The sequence below is a fragment of the Zalophus californianus genome, chromosome 16 (assembly GCF_009762305.2).
Source record: "Zalophus californianus isolate mZalCal1 chromosome 16, mZalCal1.pri.v2, whole genome shotgun sequence".
NCBI classification, from domain to species: Eukaryota; Metazoa; Chordata; class Mammalia; order Carnivora; family Otariidae; genus Zalophus; species Zalophus californianus.
This window is the reverse complement of record NC_045610.1, coordinates 11,299,510-11,321,849: the sequence shown is the minus strand read 5'-3', so window position 1 is coordinate 11,321,849 and position 22,340 is coordinate 11,299,510. Positions and strand designations below refer to the sequence as shown.

Below are 22,340 nucleotides of genomic sequence, written 5' to 3'. Positions count from 1 at the left end.
TTCTTCATAGGGAGGAGGAATATAAGGCTCAGAGAAGTGCAATGACTTGTCTAAGGTCTCTTAGTAAGTGAGGGCAGAATGGGACTCACAGACACATCTTCCCTGAAACCAGAGCTTGGCAGAGTGTTGATGTCACCTGGACCTCCTTGGAACACAGGCAACAGAGATGGTGCTGTCTGCCAACCCAGCGAGCCCTGAACCATACCCCAGACTCTGCTATGAGGGGTTTCTGCTGACCCGACCCTGTCTGGAGTAGGTTAGTCAGCTGTGAGGTCCCAGGAACCTCTCCAAGGTCTACCTCTTGTCCAGCTTTGTCTTCGACTCCTTTTGAGCCTTGCACAGAGCCTGGCACATAGCAGGTGCCTCTTGGGCACTGGATGAACCAGGCGGAAGGGGCAGTTGCTGTTGCTCTTGTGAGTTTCAGGCTGTGTGAAGTGGTGAGTCTGTAAATTCCTCATGTGAGGATGACGGGTGAGCCAAGGGCTCCACATTTTTAGTGTAAGGATCCCTCTGGCAATCTAGCAAAGCCGATGCATCCCTTCTCAGAATAATTTTTGAGTGTGTTTTATTGAAGTATTAACACACATACGGAAAAGTGCCTACATCTAAAGTGTACATCAGTGAATTTTCACAAAGTGAACACACTTGTGACAATGGCACTCAGCTCAAGAAACCGAAGGTGACCAGCGCCCCAGTAGCCGCTGGCCCCTTCCAGGCTCTACTTCCTGAGAGAAGCCCCTTTTGGAATAATGTTTTCAAGTGCATACTGCAAGGTTAAGAACGGGGTTTCAGCGCTGATGGAGGGCTCTGTGCGCGTGCCTGAGGGTGGCGAGATGCGCGTAGAGTATGGGGTGGGTTTTTTTGGGGGGGATCTGAGTGAAGGCTGCCGAGTGCGTGGGTTCGGGTATGAATTTGCCAGGGTTTGCGGGTGGTTGGGGGGTCGTCGAGATGCGTGTGTGTGGAGTTTGGGGGGATGCTTGAGGGATTCCGGAGTAGGTCGTGGGGCGCCGCTGGAGTGCGGAGCGCTGTGTTTGGGGTCGAGGGTATGTGGGGGGAGGTCGCGGGGGCGGGGCCTCGACGCGGGGGCGGGGCCTCGGCGGGGTGGAGGGGCGGGGCCGGCGGGCGCGCGCACGCAGCCGGCGCGCCCCCTCCCGGCCGCCATGTTGGCTGGTGTGTGGGTGTCAAACGGAGCTAGACGCTGTGGCTGCGGCGGCGGCGGCGGCGGCGGCGGCGGCGGCGGCGGCGGCGGCGGCGGCGGCGGCGGCGGCGGCGGCGGCGGCGGCTCCGCAGGCTCCGGTCGCTCCCGCCTCCCCAGCGCTACCCGTGGCCGCAGCCGCGCACCCGGACAGGCTCGGAGGAGCGGAGGTGAGCCGGGGCCCACGAGCATCGGGGGGCGGGAGCGGGATCCCGGGGCGCGGACCCTCCCTTCCCCAGGGCGCGGACGCCCTCACGGCGCCGCTCCCCTCCAGCCAGCCCCCCAGAGCATGCACCCCAGCTGCCCCAGCTGGGTCCCCACCTCAGGTGGGACCCCTTTCTTTCCAACCAGGCCCCGCCCCACGGGTTGGAGCATGGCCCCCTCCCCATCAGGATCCCTCTTTCCGCTGCAAGGACCCCCCCATTTCCCTATCGGGGAGCTCTTCCTTTTACATCCTCGGAGTCAGGGGCTCGTCTTACTCCCACCCCAGATCCAGGAGCCCCCTCCAGGCCCTCATCCTTTACCTTTCAGCTTGGAACAACCCCGCCCCACCTCCCAGAGCACTTTCCTCCCCTCCTCGGGCCAGGCGCCCCTTTCCTCCGGAGCCGAGCCCGATCTCCCTCCCGCCCCCGTGCACTGCCGAGCCCCTGTTTCCTCCAGGAATCGGGGGAGGGGTCCTCTCTGTCCAGGATCCCGTCCCGTGCCCCCTCTCCTTCGTGCTGGAGCGGGGCCCTTTTCCCTCCCCAGGGACCAGGTTCTCCCTCCCCACCCCCGACCCCCACAGCACAGCGGGGACGGGGGCGGCAGAGCCTGGCTCCAGATGCCTTTTGTTCCGCGTGGGATGGCAGAGACCCCGCCCGGCGGTCCCGTTCGGCTAATCCGGGTGGGTGAATGGGTGCGTGGGGGCCGGCCTCTTCAAGGAGACCCTTCCTCTCCCTGCCGGTGGGGCGGCTCCCCCGGAGCAGAGCGCGTTGGGAGAGGCTGGCCCTTCCTCGAGGAGTCCGTGCCAACAGGTTTTTGTTTGCGACCTGAAGTTGGCCCAGTGGCTTTGCGGGGGGGTTGGGGAGGGTGGGGGCAGCTTGCTCTCCCCAGAAGCCCCAGCAGGGGCCTGTGAAAGTCCCTTCCACCGTCCAGGGGCACGGCCTGGGGTCCCTTCACTGTTTTGTCCTGGGGACGCATCTGAACTCTGTGCTTTTAAGAGAGGATGGGGTTTGACCGTATTGGGCCTCATATGGGGGAAACTGAGGTTCCAGAGATGCAGTGATTTGCCCAAGGTCATGCAGTGATCCTCTGTCACTGACAGAGCTAGAAGCTTGGTCTCTGGGGTGTTCCACACATTTTAGAATTTTTTTTTTAGAGAGATCTTCAGGATAACACCCCCTCCCCCCTTTTATTTTTAACATTCACACAAGATAATGGGCAGGAAAAGATGTGAAGTGTTGAGTTCTTCCTTCCTACCTCAGAAAAATGCCCTGTGAAAGAAAAGGTTGGAACAGGAGGTGAAAATGATTGAAAAAGGTGAATTTTAATTACTCCCCCTCCTCCCAATTACGTAAGATAATGAAGATTTGGCAGAAAACATGTACATCTTGTAGCTCTAGATACCAGATGATAGGTGCTGGCAAAATCATATACTGAATCCTGCACAGCAGTGATTGAGTTTGCACTGATAATTAAGTTTTTTCATCTGTATTTAAATGAACATCAGAGGGGACTTAACAGTTTTTTTTCCCTGACTCGTTCTTGTTCCATTGATTGTATTTGAGATCAGTGATGGTGTTGGAAGCCACCAAGATCTGCTCTTTACTCTGTCTGTATTTTTATTTTTATATTTTTAAAGCTTACTAGTTTCTTTAGTTTAAATATGGGCTTGGTCTTGTTACCACTGGGCTTTTCTTCTGTAAGCGTTGAAGGAGATAGATACTGGCTAGTAAAGAGTTGGGTAAAGTGCAAATTATGGTAAGACACGATACAGGATTGTATTCCACAGGGCCCTGGACCAGGAGCAAGTTTGGATGGTCCTGTGGGATGTACTGATCTCTCCTGGTTTACACAAGCTTTCTACCTCCTTGAACCTTGAGTTTGACAGATGGGAAGTTCGGTGGAGAACTCGCTCGCAGCAAGGTGTGTTATGTCAAACACGGTGGCCAGTGTGTGCGGAAATGTAACTTGCAAGTGATGAGACCTATGTTTGCAGCCTTGAAAATGACCCATCCCTTGTAAAAAAGCCCTTGTAGAAATATAATTGATGCCTGTTAATGTAACTGTCTTCCATGGTAACGTGCGGATTTCCTAAGAGTTGGGATTCTGGTAAGAGCCCTACAAAAGTAGTTTATTAGTTTAAAAGGGTTTTTAGGACTTGTTTTAATGGCTTGGCTCTTCCAGAACTTAAAGAGTGGGCTTTTTTTTTTTTCCTTAAAGATTTCATTCGGAAGAGGGTAACTTCCAGTTCTTTGTGGACTAAAGTGCCAAGAAATTTTCATGCATGGAATTGTCCCTTTCATACTCTTGGGAAGCGCATTAAAGTTTTTAAGGCTTTTTGGCAGTTGTTCCTTCCGTCCCCCAGAATCTTCCTGTCGGATTGGTGGGGCATGGATGACTGTGGTGGTTGGCATTTCGTGGCATGAGTACCTGGTGATCCTGAGCCTTGCTGAAATGAAAGGGCTTGCATTTGGGGAACTTGAGGTTGGTGGGAATATGAGGAATTTTCTAGTTCAAACCCTGTCCCCCATTTGTCTGCTGAACTTGCTATTCATGTGTCCAGTTTAAATGAACGTCTTCTTTCAAGCCTTTGCCAGCCAACTCCACCAGTGTTTGGGTCCCTCAGACCCTTCTCTCCAAGCCTCACTGCCCCCAGTCTTTTGGAGCACTTAATCACAGGATCTCTGTATCTGGGGCTCTTGTGGCACTGAGACATCTTCGATGCCACCTCAGTCTCTGACGCATGGGAGATGCTCAGTAAAATTTTGGGATGTGAATGAGTCGTCCTGGGGGCTGAGGAACAAACTTTTATTGATCCCTTACCACAGGCTCTACTGTTCTGTCTTGCTCTTGCAAAAACCACTACTGTTTGCCCGGCAGTCATACGTCGTACGGGTATGTCATGTTACGTGACACACGGGTATCATCAGCCACAGGCATATTAGCCCCCTTCTGCAGTTGAGGAAACTGAGACCCAGAGGCTTAAGCCATGTGCTCAAGGTCACACAGCTAGTAAGTGATGGGGCTGGGATTCAAACGGGTTTGTTGGATTCGAAAATACTCTTACACCTGCTACTTCATTTGAGAAACAGTCTCACAGAGATGAGGAGACTGGCTTCAAGGCCTACTGCAGGTTGACAACGGACGAATGCTGTGGGGTGATGTAACTAAGATTGTCGAGGGTGGGAGAGAGCACATTTTGTTTTTGTCAGCTGCATTGTGAAATGACTGTTTATGTCCATCTGTTGAGTTGTTGAAAATTGACAAGCCTTCTGATAACTTTGTCAATGGAATTTTCTTTGGTCTGATTTAGCTTGTTCAGGGTGTCTAAAAATAGAAACTTAGAAAAACAAATAGAGTGAAATAAGTGTTGGGGCCCTTAAGTGAGTATATTCAGTGTAACCCATCTATGGGCTTTTTGACTAGATCTGTTTTCCTGTCATGTGGTTAAGTTTTTTATGTCTTGAAATGCAGCAAAGTTGTGTCAGCAGACTTTATTATTTTTTTTTAATGTCATTTCATTTTGTCTTCACATCAACGTATAACATAGGAAAACAAAAACGGGCTGTCTGTTCAAAGTGTCCTATTCTTGATCTCAGCTCAGGTCTTTAGTGTCTTGTTTTGTTTTGTTTTAATAAAGATTTTTTATTTATTTATTTGTCAGAGAGAGAGGGCACAAGCAGGGGGAGCAGCAGAGGGAGAGGGAGAAGCAGGCTCCCCACCAAGCAGGGAGCCTGATGCGGGACTCGATCCCGGGACCCTGGGATCATGACCTGAGCCGAAGGCAGATGCTTAACCATCTGAGCCACCCAGGCGTCCCGTTTAGTGTCCTGTTCTTGATCTCAGCTCAGGTCTTGATCTCAGGGTCGTGAGTTCGAACCCCACGTTGGCCTCCACACTGGGCGTGCCGCCTACTTAAAAAACAAAACAAGAAACAATCAACCGTACAAGATGGGATTACCCCACCCATCTGCCAGTGGAAAAACGCGGCGGGCCCGGAGAGGGTAAGTAACCTGTGAGGAGCTAGCACAGCCAGAAGTCAAACCAAGGTCTGTATAATTCCCAAACCTGGCTTCCTACCCCACCAGCTCCTGTATAAAGCCCCTCAGTGTTAGGTGTACTCATTTAAATTATAGGATAAACTTGCAATCTTGAAAATCACCACACAAGTCTATGTAGAAGGCTGGGAATGGTGAATGAGATTTCTTTTTCCTAACCTGGGATCTGTGAAAGCACTGCGGGTTGAATGTCAAGAGTTTAATGAACCACTTGAACTGATAGACGCCAGATTTAGGGTTAGATTAAAAAAAAAAAAAAAAAAAAAAGGCCTGCCTCCTTTGAACCAGACCCGCAACATTGTTAAAATGCTCCGTGTACACGTGATGGATTCTTTCTGGTGACTCATTCCCAGCATCCCCAGGTACTGGAACCTTTGTGCCTGGGCACCGAAAAGCCTTCCTGTAAGGTCAGGGCTGCACTTTCAAGTGCTCTGGAGACAGAATAGGTAACTTCTCTTTCTATTCAAAGGAGTGCTAGGCAGCGGGTGCATAGAGGGCTGTAAATGAAGGGACTCCCCCACCCCCCCTTCTCTTCATGGCAACCCTGCTGATAAATGGAACAGGGAAAAGCAGGCTCGTCCTGAGGGATGGCCGACCGTCTAGGGCTGATGCATGATGTGGATTTAAAGGCATCTATAATTAATCACTTCTGAGAGCAGGCTTCATCCTTCTTCTCACTCCCAACCTTCTGAAGCTCATGTCATCATCACATCCCGGTGGCTCAGTAGCTGAGGGCACCAAATGGTACAGACAATTTGGCTACAAAGGCCATGTGAGAAATAGCTTTGGAATCAGATGTGGGTACAAATTGGTCTCCAGGCTGGGTGGCTTTGAGCACTCTAATCACCGAGCTACATTTTCCTCATCTCTGAAGTGGGGCTAATAATAACCATCTTGCAGGAGAGACCGGTGTTTCTCACACTCCAAGCGTGCATTGGAATCACCCAGCAGCCCTGTCAGACACATTGCCGGGCCCTGCCCCCAGAGAGTCTGATTCAGTAGGTCTGGGGTGAAGCCTGAGAATGTGCATTTTCAGCCAGTTCCCAGGTGCCACTGATGTTCCTGGCCCAGGAACCAGATCTGGGGACCCTGGCGCAGAGGACCGAATACGAAGGGGGTGCCTGACTATGCTGGGACACTCGAACACAGCAGTACTTTTCTGCCTCTGAAATGTACCCAAATTGCTCAGAAGATGAAGACATGACCCTTGGGAAGGGAGTTTGTTTGTCAAAGAGATGTTTTCACTTTTGTTCTTACGTGATCAGAACCGGGACTGTGGTCCCAGGCATCATCACTATGTGAGTTAGTCGGGGTGTGTTCCTTCATGAAAAGGAACGTCAGTGCCCTTCAGAGGGGCAGTAAGTCCAGGATTCCGTTAGAAAAGCCAGTTCATCATTCCCACACATCAACAAGATGTTCACTGTCAAGGCTTTTTAGAAATGCAGCTGAGAAAGGGCAGGGCACCAGGCACACTCCCACGGGGCCATTAGGGATGGCCACTGGTGTTAATGGAAGTCACTCCTCCTCCCTCCAACGGTTCAGATTGTTTTAATATTCTTTGGTGTTTAGAGTTTGGGGGAGAAAATTGTTTTCCACCAATAGTAATTATCAGCTTGTCCATCAAAACCAAACCTGTGTGTGTGTGTGCGCGCGCGCTCGACCGCATGCCCTGACAGTTTTTGAATGTCTTCTGTGTGCCAGGCCCTATGCTACTCCTTTTAGGCACGGTATTTAATTTAATTTTCATTATGATCCTTCAAGGTCACTATTTCGCTTTTTGCATATATGCAAAAACTAAGGCTCAGAGGGATTCAGCCACCTGCCTCAGGCCACACAGCCAGTAAGTTACCCTAGCAGGGATTTGCTGCCACCTGTGTCAGATTCAAAACCACATTATTTCCACTACCTCACTCTGCAGCCCTGCCAGGTGCTCCCATTGCCTTGCTGTACCCCACAACCCTGGGAGGTAATGCATTTCACACACACATGAGCAGACTGAGGCTCAGAGGGGTCAGGCTTGTTCCCGCGCCCCCAGCCAGTCCCATACCTGTCGGTTTTGGAGCCTCATGAAGCCATTTCTATGACAACCCCTCCCCTCCCTGTCTGGGGCCATGGAAGGAAATTCAAAGACCTCAATCTGCCTGGTAGCGTACAGCGGGGACCTGGGAGGACCCGGGCTGGGTTGGCTGGGAGGAAGTCTGTGTGGGCTGGTAAGGGTTTTTGTGTTTGCAGAACTGTGTTAAAATAATTGGCCAAATTGCTCTGAGGAAAGGGCTCATTTCTTTTGTACTCTGTAATCCTGAAGCTCTGCACATTGGCTCTGTAAACATGACACATGGGAATTAAGGACTAAAAAAAATCTCCTGGTTAATGTTGTTTGGTAAAACGTGATCAAGTTCCTACAGAAGAACGTGATAGTCTTAAAAAGTTCTATAAATAAAAATATAAAGTGTCTCCTTCCTCAGCAGGCAGTTAACATATGACTTACAGCAACTGGGTGCTTTTTCTGGTCTTAACAGTGTATGTGGAGGTTGGGGTGTGATCACTTTCCCAAGGTTTGAAAATGGCCTGCAGCTCCCAAGCCAAGGAATGGTAAACAGTTATGTGTCAGTACCTGCCCTGTGCTCTCTGGAGCCCCTGGAGGTTTGGACTCAAATTTGTTGTTTTGTAAACTCTTTAAGGCTGAGGTGAATAAACCGTGAGAGCTAGAGGTTGGCTGTTCAGAGTCTGCCCCCTCCCCCCCACCTCCCTCCCCTCGAAAGTCTTGGCAGTGGAGGAATGGTGACAGCCTGAAAAGTCACATTTTTACTTGCAAGCAAGCTCTCCATGAGCGCCTCTTTGATATCCATTGCTGTCCTGGGGTATAATGACTGTACTTTGGGTCCAAAAATTTGGGAAACACATGACAAGGGGAAGAATTTTGATACCACTTTATGAGAAGCAGTCCAGTTGATGTAGACGTATGGGCATCAAATCAAGGACAGTTTCATGACATTGGAGCAGAACATTTGAGGTCGGCATCGGCCTGGAAAATACGCAGCATGTGGTCTCTAGTCAAAATGATGGGTGTAAATGAAATGCCATGTTTCCTGCCACCGATTGAGAAGACATTTGTGAGACAATTAGAAGCTGGTGGTTTGCTGAGCTGTGATTTTGATTCTTTGTCAGGGCATCGAGAATGGAGAAAAATCTGGAAGGGTCAGGGAAGACCTCAGGGAGAAAGGCAGGATTTGAGGTGGACCCCAAAGGACAGGGAACAGGGTCCAGGTCCAGAAGACAGATGGAAGGCATTTCAGGTGGAGGGAACAGCAGGGGGCAAAGCTTGGGGTGGGCTGGGGCACGCCACATTCACAGAAGCAGCTCTGCCCAGTGTATATGCCCGCTGGGAACAGTGAAGATTAAGGCGGCCGGATGGCCGTTGGCTCTGATGAGGCAGGGCCCTGGGATTTGGTGGTGGTGGCGGTAGGGAGCTCAAGTGTGTGGGCAGGGGCCCTGTGGCAGGGCCTGACCGGGTAGGCTGGTGAGACTGGGTAGGTCCCAGTTCCAGAGACAGCACAAGGTACGTGTCAGCATGAAGGGAGGTCCTGGAGCCCGGGTCTGTTCAGGGAGAGGCAGGGACCCTGGAGGCCTCGGTGCTGGCTGGGAAGTGTGGATGGGACAGCCTGCGAGCCTGCACTTTTTATCCTTGGCTGCACCTGCAGATCACATGGCCTGGAAAGCTTTTTAAAAATGCCTGTGAGGGGGCCCCACCCCAGACCTCGGAGGGAGAGCCAGTAGCTTTTTTAGAAGTGCCCCAGATGATTTTCGTGGTTTGTGTGGGCTGACGAGATGAACTGTATGCTCAGGGGAGCCTCAGGGAGCGTCAGGGATTAGAAGGTGGGAGAAAATTGGAGGCAGAAGAGAGCCAGAAGCCTGTGCAGTGGTGAGATATGGGGTGCTGGGCCCTGAGCTCCTGTGGAGTAGCTGAGGACCGGCTAGGGGAAAGGGGGAGGGGGCGGCAGAGAAGGTGAAATTGTGCCAGGGAGAGATGACCCCACCCCCCACCCCCCACCCCCCAGGCTGCTGAAGTTTGCCTTTGAGCTCCTTTGCCAAAGGGGGCTGGTGTAGCCAAGAGTGTAAACCCTGTGAGGGCAGGAGAGAAGATGGTGCCCCACCCATTTGCTGATCCTCCTTCCGCAGCCAGGCCCATGGAGCAGGCACAGCGGGTTCTTAAACCTGGTCCTTCAAGCCTGCGAGCGAGCCAGATTCCTTCCTCCACCTCTAATTGTAATGACTGCGGCAAACACTACTTGTAAACCTTAAAGCTACATTTCTTCAAAGTAATTCTATTAAAGATAGTTGGGATTTAGGGTACCTGAGTCACTTGATTAGTCGAAGATCAGAAGGGAGGTTTTACCTGGTGCATTTAATGCATATCACCATATCATAATTTATGATATTGTCAGAAAAAAATTAGAGTCCAATTCATTCCATCTGCAGTGTTTATTGAGCACATATGTAGTGTGCCCTCTAGGTTGGGAATGCATGGGTGATGAGATATAAGTTTCTGCCCTCAAGTAGCTCATGATCTGCAGAGAGTGGCTCCTGACGGAGGGAAAAGTAATGGCAGCCTGGGGAGGGAGAAGTTGAAAAAGTGGTATCAGATACCGAGAGTGAATCTGGGTGTCAGAGAAGGCTTCAGGGGAGGTGATGGGTAGGTAAAGTCTTGAAGGAAAAGTGGGAGCTCTGGGGGACACCGATGAGAGGCCTTGGGGCCAGAGAACAGCACTGTGCCAAGGCCCGAAGGAGCAGGGGCAGGCTCGGGCTCTGGGTGAGCAGGGCGGGTGTAGAGGAGGGAGGGCTGGATATGCAGCAGAACTGGCCAAGTGCTTAGCGCGCTGTGAGTCGGGACGTGGCTTTCACACAACCTTTGGATGGTTGAGTGGGCAGTGCTCTGGGTCTTCCACTTTGCTTCTGATCAGAGCAGCTCTGCTCCGCTCTGAACGTGGGAAACTAAAAAGAGCTCCTTTGAAAAGTGTTCCTCTGCTGTTAAAAAAAAAAAAAACACCCAAAGTGATCTCATTGCTGTCGGTGCTGGGGAGTCACTGAGCAAGAGAGTGCCCTGTGGGTGGCTGGCAGGGAGGGCCTGGAGGCTTCCCCAGGGAGCTGAACAGCCTTCACTTCTCTGTGTTTGCAGAAGGCAGAGTTGAGAAGGGTTCTCACCCCTTCCACCCTCTACTGTAGGCCAGTTTCTCAGGTCCTAGGGTGAGGTCCGGCCCCATCTGCGTCTTTCTGCGTCTGTGGTGCTGTGGCTAACAGGTCCGTTGGGAATGGGGATCCTTGCACTTACACTCAAGCAGCTTTTATTTTTTTATTTTTTTGGTGAGTAAGCTTTACGCCCAAATGGGGCTTGAACTCATGATCCCGAGAGCAAGAGTTGTGTGCTCTGCCCACCGAGCCAGCTAGGTGCCCCAAGCAGCTCTGTTTCTCCAGAAATCCCTGGAGAATTCTATGAGTGGGTTGTGAAGGTAAGGGACCTAGTAGTTAACCCTGGGATGCATGCATGTCAGAGAGCTCCTGGGCCAGGCTCTGTGCTGAGTACCCGGGAGATGCCCAGCCCTCAACTCTCCTTGGAGTAGACCAGACAAAAGTGGTGCACGGGCCCCATTTAGCCCACAGATGTGTTTTGTTTGGGCTCTACTGTCCTTTTTTCTTTTCTTTTTAAGATTTTTTAAAAATTTATTTGACAGGGAGACAGAGAGAGAGGGAACACAGGCAGGAGGAGTGGGAGAGGGAGAAGCAGGCTTCCCGCGGAGCAGGGAGCCCGATGTGGGGCTCGATCCCAGGACCCTGGGATCATGACCTGAGTCGAAGGCGGACGCTTAATGACTGAGCCACCCAGGCGCCCCTCCTTTTTTCTTAAAAATTAAAGTTGGTTGCTGTATTAGTTTCCTATGGCTACTGTAAGAAATGATCACAAATGCAGGGGCCTCAAACAGTCGTCCAGGTTAGACTTCCAACACCGGTCTCAGGGGACTACAGTCATGGTGTAGCCAGGACTGTGTTCCTTCTCGGAGGCCTCAGGAGAAGATCTGTTTCCTGGGCTCTTCCAGCTTGTAGAGGCTGTCCACGTTCCTTGATCCGTGCCCTTTTTGTCTCCAAAGCCAGCAGTAGCCTCAGACCGCATCGCTCTGACACTGATTCCTCGGCCCCCCGCTTCCACTTTTGAGGATCCTTGCCGGTACATTGGGCCCACTGGATAATCCAGGCTCCTGTCCCTATTTTGAGGTCAGCTGATTAGAAACCTTAATCCCATCTGCTACCTTCATTCCCCTTTGCCGTGTAACTGGGATTAGGATGTGGACATCTTTGGGAGGCCATAATTCTGGCTACCAGAGTCGCCAACCTGAAAATCAGGAGATCTTATAGAGCAATGCGGACTTGGAGCTTCATTGACAAATCGGAACGCTTGGCAGCTGGGGGCCTGCACTGTTGCCTGGCAACAGTGGGTCAGCGCCAATGTCGGCACTGTCTCTGGATGGGGTTTCGGGCGCCAGTTCTCCGCAGCCCCCACCCCTCCCATGATGCCTCCTCATTTCCCTTCGTTGCCTGGGCCCTGCTCTGGAGCCCAGGGCCTCACATAGCGTTAGGCACAGCAGCGCCTCGGGTGCAGGGTGGTAGAGCTCGCCAGCCTCCCTGTTCGATGCCCTCCTCCTTGCCTGAGCTTTAGATGCTCGTCTCACGCCCTCCTGTGCCTGGCGCATACCCACACCTCCCCTCCGTGCCCCCTTCTCTCTGACCCCGGGCTTCACGTTCCAGAGCATCTCTGATGCTATTTTAGGTGGTAGTGTTTGTACCATAACTCCTCGTCTCTCGTCTTCTCCTCGTACATTCTGGTGCCTTCCATTTGATGTCTTGCATTGGCATTTGTGAGAAGCAAGTCTTTATGATGCACCTTTAGAGCGGTATCCATCAAAAGTCGGGACCACACAACAAACATTTAGTCAAACACCTCCTACAGGCCATGCACTTTGCTAGCTACTGGGAATACAACAGGGAAGGATACCGGCCTTACTTCCCACCCCTCATCTAGTTCCCAAAGAGGAAGGAGGAGGAGGAGAAACACGTGGATAGGCAATTGCAATTTTAACCTATTGCATCTAGTGAGAGCCTGGCAGCATCCTCCCTTCCTTGGATCTGGGAGGCGGGCTCTGTCTGCAGTGGCGGGGGTCCCATAGCTCTGTTAAAGGCATGTCAGTGAACAATTTCCTGGTTTCCTGCCCCTAGCTGATAGCTGAATTCTGGGCTGGCATGTTGGAGGCCTAGATAATGTATTGGTTTGCAGTGTGAAGGACTAGGTCAGACGACTCCATGTGTTGCTGCCTGGCAGTGTGACCTGGGGCTCCGGTTCTTTTCTGAGCCCCTTTGTGTGGTCTCTTGTGGACAGGCCTGCCCCTGTGACCCTAAACTGTGGGGCGCAGGTGGAGAGCACCAGGTAGAGCCACCAGAATTTAGAATTTGACAGCCTAAGGGCATCTGGTCTTTACCTCTGCAGAGCATTATCCAGTATATTAGATTTGGGAATTGCTTGAAAACAAAGCAAGACTTTCCATTATGGAGAATTTTAATTATGTAAATACAGTTCAGTGAACTCCCATGTAGGAGCTCCATCAACAGATGAACAGATCTACAAATCGTGGTCTATCTACACCCTCCCCGCTCTTCGATTACTTTCAAAGCAAATCCCAGACTTCATGGATAAGTGCCTCGATACACATCACTGGCAGAGGCAGATACGGACTCTTTGGAAACTTGTTTTTAAGAGAAGACTGGCCACCAGCCATCCTAATTTTGATTTTTTTTTTTTAAGATTTTATTTATTTGACACAGAGACATAGCAAGAGAGGGAACACAAGCAGGGGGAGTGGGAGAGGGAGAAGCGGGCTCCCCGCAGAGCAGGGAGCCCGATGCGGGGCTCGATCCCAGGACCCTGGGATCATGACCTGAGCTGAAGGCAGATGCTTAACGACTGAGCCACCCAGGCGCCCCCTAATTTTGATTTTTGAGTGCTCTGGGGTTGAAGCTGACTTTCTGCACGTGTGGAATAATGATCCATCTTTATACAAAATCTTAATGTGGGTTGAATTTTGTTAGTACTTCTATTAGGGCAAAACAGTGAGATTTATTTTTTAAAGATTTTATTAACTAATTTATTTATTTGAGAGAGCAAGTGAATGGGCATGCTCAGCACAGGGATGGGGCAGAGGGAGAGGGAGAGAGAATCCCAAGCAGACTCCGTGCTGAGCATGGAGCCCAACATGGGGCTCGATCCCATGACCCTGAGAACATGACCTGAGCCCAAATCACCGACTGAGCCACCCAGGCACCCCAAAACAATAAGAATTTTGCTATTTTAATTTTTGTATTGTAAAATACATGGGACACAAAATTTACCATGGTAACCATTTCAAAGCCTTAAGAATTCAGTAGCATTATAAGTATATTTACACTGTTGGGCAGTCATCGCCACAGCATAGTTAACAGACTTTTTTCATCACCCCAGAAGGAAACCTATACCCATTAAGCAGTTGCTCCTATTTCTCCCATCCTCCGGCCCCTGAAAAGGACGAATCTGCTTTCTGTCCCTAGGATTTGCTTGTGCTGGGCATTTCACGTGCATGGTATCATACATACGTGACCCTCTGTGTCTGGCTTCTTTCACTTAGCATAGTGTTTTCCATTTTCAGCCATGGGGTCATGTGTGTCATTCGTTTTTATGGCTGAATAGTATTCCATTGTGTAGATAGACCACGATTTGTAGATCTGTTCATCTGTTGATAGGAGATTTGGGTTGTTTCCACCTTGGGCGATGGGGAGTAGTTACCACTTTAACTTGTCAGTGCTTACTTTGAAATGTGCTGCGATGCATGGATCAAAAAGAAAATGTCACGAATAAGGGGGTACGAAGGTGGTTACTTATTGATTCCATTGATTTTAACACATTGACAAAGAACTTCTTCCGAAGTACATCATACATAACAGAAAAGTATACTATGCGTAAGGGACTCAGAGGCCTCTTCTGCTATTTTTTGGTTTTGGCGGCCGTGAGGCCTGCTTCCCGGGCTGCCAACCTTGGGGTGGGGGGACCCTGCTCTTAGACCTGAGACACCACAGCTATGGGTCTGAGGGTGGACAGTGGCCTTTCTCTGCATTAGCATTGAGGGAAATGCTTGACTTTGCCCCCTCCTGCGTTATGGGGACAGACTCAGTGTTCTTGGTGTTTTCATGAGTCACTTCCTTTATTTCTGTACCTCAGTAAACAGAGTCAGTGTCCTTGTGTTGTCATGACCAGGTGCTGGAGTTCAGGGTGGCAGGTTAGGTAACGTCGTGATCAGGAAAACGAAGTGGATTTGGTAGCATATTGTATATATAGACATTGATCACGGTTAGGCTCTTATTTCTAGCAAGGAGTTAGAAAACAGCCCTGGGTAAGTCCGTTGCTGACTGGTGGGTACCCTTCACAAGGGCTGCCCTGTGGGGTGAGAAGTGGCATATGCTCTCGTTGCATCATGCTGTGTGTTCTCCTTTTGAGGGTGTCAGGGAGATGTTCATCTCAGGTCCCAGGACAAGGAGGAACTTCTGTGAATCTGCTTTATCTCTCTCTTGTGGACAGTGTGAATCCTCTTTGCTTTGGCCGTCAGGAAGCTCAGCTCAAAGTCAGTCGCTCGTGCTAGCTCTAGTGTGGCCTGTACTTTGGGTTCTAACCCAGCCCCCCCCCCCCCCCCCCCCGCCTTTTCTTTCCTTATTGCTGGGATTTCTTTGTTTACTTGCTTTTCATTGTGCTCTGGGTTTCTCTAAGCCAGTGGTTCTCTGCTTGGCTCCTGTACTTTGTCAGGATCACTTGGGGAGTTTCTTTTTTTTAAAATGCCAATGCTCATGCCCCACCACCTTCTGTTTTAATTGTTCTGGGAGGGGGCCTGAGCCTAAGTATGTTTCCAAAGCTCCCCAAAGATTGACATGTGTGGGTTGGGAACCCGCTGCTTTAGGCCATTTCACATTTGTTTAGCAAGCAAGGCAGGGATAAATAGAGAAAAGGTGTAGTCTGGGAGGACAGCCTACCCCAAAGTAGGGTGGTTTCAGCTCAGAGAAGCTGAGTAAAAAGGATTATGTGGCTTCCAGTGGTTTTCCTGCCGGTGGAACCAGTGGGAAAGCTCCAAGGGACTTCTCTCTGTGGCCAGAACCGCAGAAGCCTTCACTCCTGGACCAGGGTTGGGGAGGAGCCACTGGGATTTTAAGATCTCAGGCCTGCCTAGGAGGAGTACAGCTTTGTAAGCAGATCTTTTGGGCCATTCAGGACCCACGTCCCATGCTTGGGGCCCAGTTTGTGCCTAATTCTTACTGTGTTTCCGTCTGCTCTACCAAAATAGATTATCTGTAACATAGTATTTCCAGGCTGATTTTCTTTTTTATCCTAAGTCTCGGAGAATGTTTAGGGTGCTTTTTTAAATGGTCATCAAGGAAAATTTGGAAGTAGGAAGAACCAAACTCAAACTTGGCCTATGGCCTTGTCACTGTGGTCGCAGTTAGTAGTTTGCTTTGTTTTCTCTAAGTTGTCGGTTTGTTTAGTACTAACTAGGGGTCTTGATGGTCTGTGTGACCATCACCGGGGTGGTGCAGAGCTTTCCCTTGAACGGCCACGGCCACGGCCATGGCCACGGTGGGAAGAGGTCAGCACTTCCTGTGATTTGTCCCCTCCTCCCTTGCTGGGAGTGGCGGGGTCTGCAGCCCCCAGAGGCGCCGGGAGGCCACGAGGGAACTCTCTGCTTTGCCGGATGGAGAGGGCTGATTAACCAGTTGGCTGTGGGTGAGGGCGGGGGAGGCTGTTGGTGCTGGTGCTGAGATGGGGAAGCGGTCAGTGGGGGGATGACTTCAGAGCTGGGCAGGGGAACCAAGGACCAGTAGCACTGCATGCGCTTCAGAGGCTTCCGGAGAGGGCCACACTGGCGTCTCTGGGCCTCAGTTTCCCCATCTGTGATGGACATGAGAGAGTAGGACTATGCGATACCTGATCTGCCGCCCCAGTCTGTCTTCCATTCTGAGGTAGGAGTGGCGGTTGAGCCGGCGGCTGTTTTGGTTGCTGAATGTGTCTTTTCCCTTTGGTGACACTGAACCTATGATGAGATGTTGGGGATGTGGGTGGCAGCCTGTTCTTACCACACACTTGATTGCTTCTCTCCCCAGAAATCCCCAAAAGAAGGCACAGGCCAATTCCCTTAGGAAACGTGCTTGCCTGAGGTTCCCCAGCTCACTCCGATCCAACCCAGAGAGCGGGGTCTGGGTCGTGGGTCAGCTGGCTCACTTCAGGGAGACCCGTGACCTGTCAGCGGCTGGTCCTTTCCTTCTGGGGCCCTCGGCACTGGCGCCGCATGGGGACAGGCAAAGGGGTTAGGTGAGCGGGTCTCCCATGCCGGGGGAGGGTCCCTGATTCTCTGCCCACCGGTGTTATGCACGCCTGGCCGGTTTAGTGAGCCTACCCCCCCCCCCCCCCCCGTGAAGAGAGGTCACTTTCCTTCCTTCCCGGGAGGAGGGCAGGCCCTGCTCTGTGCTGCGTTCCCTACCTGCCCACCCCATCCCGGGGCCTGGTGGTGGCGGGTGGCTTCGGACACACTTGTCACTCTGAGGTTTGCATTTGTGTGCTGCATCACACTACCAGCCGGTGGATATTTAAGGAATCTTTTTGATAGAAATTTAAAAGCTATTCTGAAGGGTTTTGGTGGTGTTTTTTCAAATTGGAAGAAGAAAATCCATTTAAAATTTGGAAAGGGGAAATGTTCCTTTTTAAGAGAAAAAACTCATTCTGTAACCCGCTGGCTTCTGAGTCGAGCTCTCGGAAATGAGATTTCTAAAAAAACTGCCCTGTGAGTCTTATGGAAATATCATTTAAATCGGGCCGCCTGAGGTTGCTCTCCTTCCGGGAGGTCGTGTGGAAATACGGTTTTGCCTGTTTTTGTTGAAGACGAGAGTGCACTACCTTGTTGATTTGGCATCTTTTGAGCCCTGAGTCGCTTCAGAGGGAAATTTCCAGACAAATGAGTATCACCCCTTTGGGGGCCAAAGCCTGTCCTCACCTGCAGCTTTTGTTTTCCTCTTTCCCCGGCTGGGCTGCGGGTGGGGGGGGCGGGCTGCCTGCGCGTGGGCTTGCTCTCTGATGGGGCCTGAGGTCGGGACTCCCCTCGCCCTGGAGTGCCTGGAGGAAGAGTCCCTGTCCTCGGCCATGGGCCCCCGGGGCCTGTCCTGCGTGGCCTGCGTGCGCTCTTCTGGCCTCACCTGTCACCCCTCTTCTCTCTCCACTTGCCACGCTGGGGACCGAGCCATTCGTTTGGCTTGGAGTGCACTCTGCCTGCCGCTCGCCCACCTTGACCACCCCCTTGCCCGGTCCACACCTGGTCTGTACCCTTTGGGCTTCCATGGTAGGGCATCAGCTGTGTTTCCCTGCTCCCCATGGGCGGTGTCGTGAGCTCTTGGCAGACGGCCTGTGTCGGATCGATCTGCATCCCCCAGCACTCTTGCTGCTGCCTGGCTGGTAGCCCGTGCTGAGGACTCACTTTGCTGCACAGTTTGGGGGGGGGGGGGGCTCCTAGCTTCTTGTTCTTCCCTCCCTTCCCTTCGCCCCTGGTGATCGAAGAGAGACCTGCTCAGGGCCCTGCACGGGGTGGTGTGGGGCTGAGGGGGTGGGGGAGGAGGGAGGGAGGGATGGGAAGGTGGGGATGGGGGTGCACGGATCTCTGGGCAGTGCAGGGGAGAGTTACAGACAGCTGGGAAAGGCCACCACGGGCCACTTGCAGCCTTCCAGGTGTGAAACCTGCGGAGCCTGGCAGAGACGGCTGCAGGGCTTAGCTGCTGGAGCCTGCCCTTCAGCTTTCCAGCTGTGGTGGGGGCTCTAACAGATGGCCAGGCGGAAGGACAGAGGGCCTGGCTCACACTTAACTCCTGTCCTGCTCAGGCCACTGGCGTCTGGGACCTTTCGGCCAACAGCTTTGATTTTTCTTTCTTCTTTTTTTTTTTTTTTTAAATGAGGATAGGGCTTACATTTTTTTTTTTTAAATGTTCTTTGGAATAGGCAACACATTGATAGGTCTAAAATAAAAAGATACTAAAGTATACTTTGAGGGATCTTGCCCTTCACCTCTGATCTCATCGGCGTTGTTCCCCACCTCCCTTCTCCTTAATAGATAACCCCTTTTAGGAGTTTGCATATCCTTTTAGTGTTTCTTTATGCAAATAAAACAAACACAAACTTACAAACTCATATCCTTCTTTCTCCCTTTCTGTTCGAGGAAAGGGCACACTACACACTACACACTACACCCACCACCGTAGCCTGGAGACTTTTCTATGTCAGTACTTGGAGAGAGTTGTCATTATCTTTCAGCTAGGTGGTATTCCTTTTTTTGGCGGAACAAAAGCCGTTTTTCTCGTTTTATTTTGTTTTCAGTCCCATCCCCTATGCAGAGGCATTCAGGTTGTTTCTGGCATCATGCGCCTGCATCCTTACCTGTGCATCCTTTCCGGCTCGTGCAGGTGGACGTGAGGGTCGCGTCCCCTGGGGACATTGCTGGGGCAGAGGGTAAACACGTTTGTGGTTTTGATTGATTTTGCCAACTTGCCCTCTGCAGGGGTGGTTCCATTTTGTACTTCCATCAGCAAGTGTGAGTGTCCCATTTCCCCACAGCCTCGCCAAGAGAAGGTATAGTCAGATGTTTGGATTTTTGCCAATCTGACAGGTGTCAAAAGTATCTCCATGTAGTTTTGTTTTTGTTTTTGTTTTTTTGTTTTTTGTTTGTTTTAACTGGCTGCTTGGAGTTTATTTTCCACTTCGTGCAAGGCACACGGTCACAGGGTGTCAGGAAGGCTTGCGTGTGGCTTGGATAGTAAAGAGTGGGGTTCTCTCAGCTTCCTTTTTGGTGTTTTGCTATTTTGATATAAAAGAACCCAACTGCTTCTGCTCACTGTACTTTTAATTTGCATTTTTCTGAAGTGTGAGCCGACTATGTCATGTGTTTAAGGACCATTTATAGTTTTGTGTGGACAGTTCTTTTCCCATTTGGGGGGGGTTATTGGTTGTTTATTTTTCAATTTCTGTGAGCTCTGTATGTTTTTGGAAGATAGTTCTTGTGTTGTGTTGTGAGTTGTAAAAATTTCTCAGGCTGGGAATTATTTCGATCTCGCCAGATTCTTCAAGTACCTCCCTCCCAACCCCATCTCCTGTGTTTAAAGATTCAGACTGTGGCCTTGGGACAGAGTCTAGTCTCTATTGGGACAGAACCACAACCCTGGCTTCCTTCCAGGATTTTAAGTTAATTGACCACAGACATGTTTTCAACATGAACATACAATAGTGTGGAAGCATTTTGAGTCTGTATGGGGACGGGCCACGGGATGCTGTGAAAACAACCAGCCCCTCATGTGTCTGTGGCCTGACAGCAAAGGCTTATTTCTCCTCATGCTGTGTGTCCCGTGTGTGTGGTTATTGTAGTCATTCACAGGCCCAGGCTGAGGGAAGCACCCTGTCTGTTTGTTTTGCTGCTGTTGTTGTTGTTGTTAACGGCTTTATTGATACATACCACGCAGTAAAGTTCACTTGTTTGAAATACACAGTTCAGTAGTTTTGCGTATATTCGGAGTTGTGCAACCATCAGCACGATCGTATTTTACAACATTTCACCCATTACTCCTCAAAACCTCTCATACCCATTAAGCAGGCATCCCCTTCCCCCCCTCCCGTCGGGCTCTGGCAACTGTCAGCCTCCTTTCTGTCTGTGGATTTGCCTGTTCTGGACATTTCGTATCAATGGACTCACACAGTACGCAACCTTTTGCGGCTGGCTCCTTTCCTTCAGCGTATTTTCAGAGTCTGTCGCATTGTAGCATGTATCTGTACTGCATTCCTTTTTAAGGCTGAATAATATTCCATTTTATGGCTACACCACATTTTATTTGCCCATTCGCCTGTCGACGGACAAAGCTGTTTCCACTTTTTGGCCATCATAAGCAATGCTGCTGTGAACATTGGCACACAGGTCTGAGTGTGGACACGTTTTCCTTTCCCTCGGGTAGATAAGGAGGCGCCATCTTGAAGGTCTCCGCCATCACCACCACCTCGGAAGGCAGTTTGGAGAATCACACACTGGCTTAAATTTAAAGTGTTTGACAGAAAAACACCACATGTCACTTCCAGCACATTTTATTGGCCGGTGCCATGACTGACCTTAGAGGGGGTGGGGAAACGCAGAAGGACCTGACCTGGAAGTCCTTGGCGAGTAGACTCATTAATACAGAGAAGAGCAATGGGCATTCGTGGGACCTAGGGGAGCGAGGCCGTGTGGACAGGTGAGGCCGGGAAGGGTTCCTTAGTAAGGCGGGGGCTCCAGGGTAGAAATCACCTGGAACAAAATGTGCCGGCCTTGAAAGCTGGTCGGTGAGAAGACCTCAGGTCCCCCAAGGAGCAGCTTAGGAGTGAGCATGTGATGGTGCTCTGGGAGAGAAGGCAGCCTCACTGGAGTAACCTTAAATCGGCCCAGGTTAAGGACTGGGCACGTCCCAAGTTTTCACAGGGGGTGTTGTGGCTCAGGCCTCACCCCAGCTCGTGGCTCTGTGTCACTCACCCCCTTGCTTCTTACCTGTAAAATGCCTCCCCTGCAGAATTCTGGCACATAGTAGGCACAGAGTAAGTTAGAGCTGCAGCCGAGCCTGCGGGTCCCCAAGCCGTCCCCAAGCCGTCCCCAGGCTTCTGGTTCACGTTTTCCCTGCGAGGCATAAATGTGCTGAGGGACTGCCCTGTTCTCACGGCCTGTTATCCCCAGGGTGGCCGAAGGGAGGAGGTTGGTGGTATTGACGTGGCCGATGAATATTCCGAGGCAAGTAAACAGTTCTTCCTCAGCCTCTGGCGCAACAAATTTCTCAACTGGGGTGTTTTCTGGGCCCAGGAGAAACTGGGCAGATTTGTGTATGCACCCAGCCAGCCCTCCGTGCTCGAAGCACCCCCTTTTATTATTTTTCTAAACAAATCAGGACAATGGCAATGTAAACGTTGTTTGAACAAAAGCGTTTGGCTAATGGAGATAAAACCAAAAGGAAAATAACAGCTTTAATTTCTTTTTGGCTTTTGTGTTTTGACATTTGGCAGCATACTTTAATCTTTTAAGAATTAAAAAAAATGACATGGTTTGCAGACTGCTGCTTGTTTTTGCTTGTTCAATTTAGTGTGAAATTGACTCAGAAATCCCCGCCCCCCCCCACCCCCCCACCCTGTCCGCTCGGTCCTATTTTACTCTTCTGAGTTGGGGGTGGGTGGCGAGGGGCCATGGGCCTGCCAAGCATGGACACCGGTAGAAGCAAAAGCTTTCACCTCAGTTCTCACAGCCTGTTCCTGTCCACTGTCTTGTGGTGTCTCACGGGCTGCCATTCCATTTTCCAGAGAAAACTGAGATTCAGTGGGGACCGAGCAGTGGCGGGGAGACCTTTCCACTTTGCCGAGCCGTGTCGTGTTTTATATTCTGTCAGAGCATCTTGGAGGGTGGGGAGGGGGGCTCGGAGAGGAGCACAGAGACTGGCGGGGGGAAGTGTATGAGCAGGTGCCCTGTGGAGTCATTCATTCCTGTGGCAGATGTATGCCAGGCGCCGTGCCAGGCCCTGTGAGGCGGGCAGCAGTGTGGAGACAGTTGGGGCCTCTGTGCCCCGAGAGCTGCAGGCCAGAGGCCGTGGGAGGAGGGAGGGAGAAGTGGAGGGAAAGCCGGAAGCCCAGGCGGGCAGCAGGTGGCAGATCGTCCAGCAGAGGATCCCTGGGGGGAAGGGGGGTCGGGGGTGATGGGTTCAGTTTTGCCACAGAGGTGTGGGCCATGATGCGG

General features: G+C 51.2%; 1 protein-coding gene across 5 annotated transcripts in view; it reads left to right on the top strand.

Moving 5' to 3' along the window:
- Window positions 1-3,187: 3,187 nt before the first annotated feature.
- EPN2 (epsin 2) overlaps window positions 3,188-22,340 on the top strand; it is an 80,365-nt gene continuing 61,212 nt past the window's right edge. For all 5 annotated transcript variants that reach the window (XM_035724536.1, XM_035724535.1, XM_035724534.1 and 2 more), the window contains exon 1: window positions 3,188-3,319. The gene's annotated coding sequence lies outside the window, so the exon portion shown is untranslated. The remainder of the gene's footprint in view (window positions 3,320-22,340) is intronic.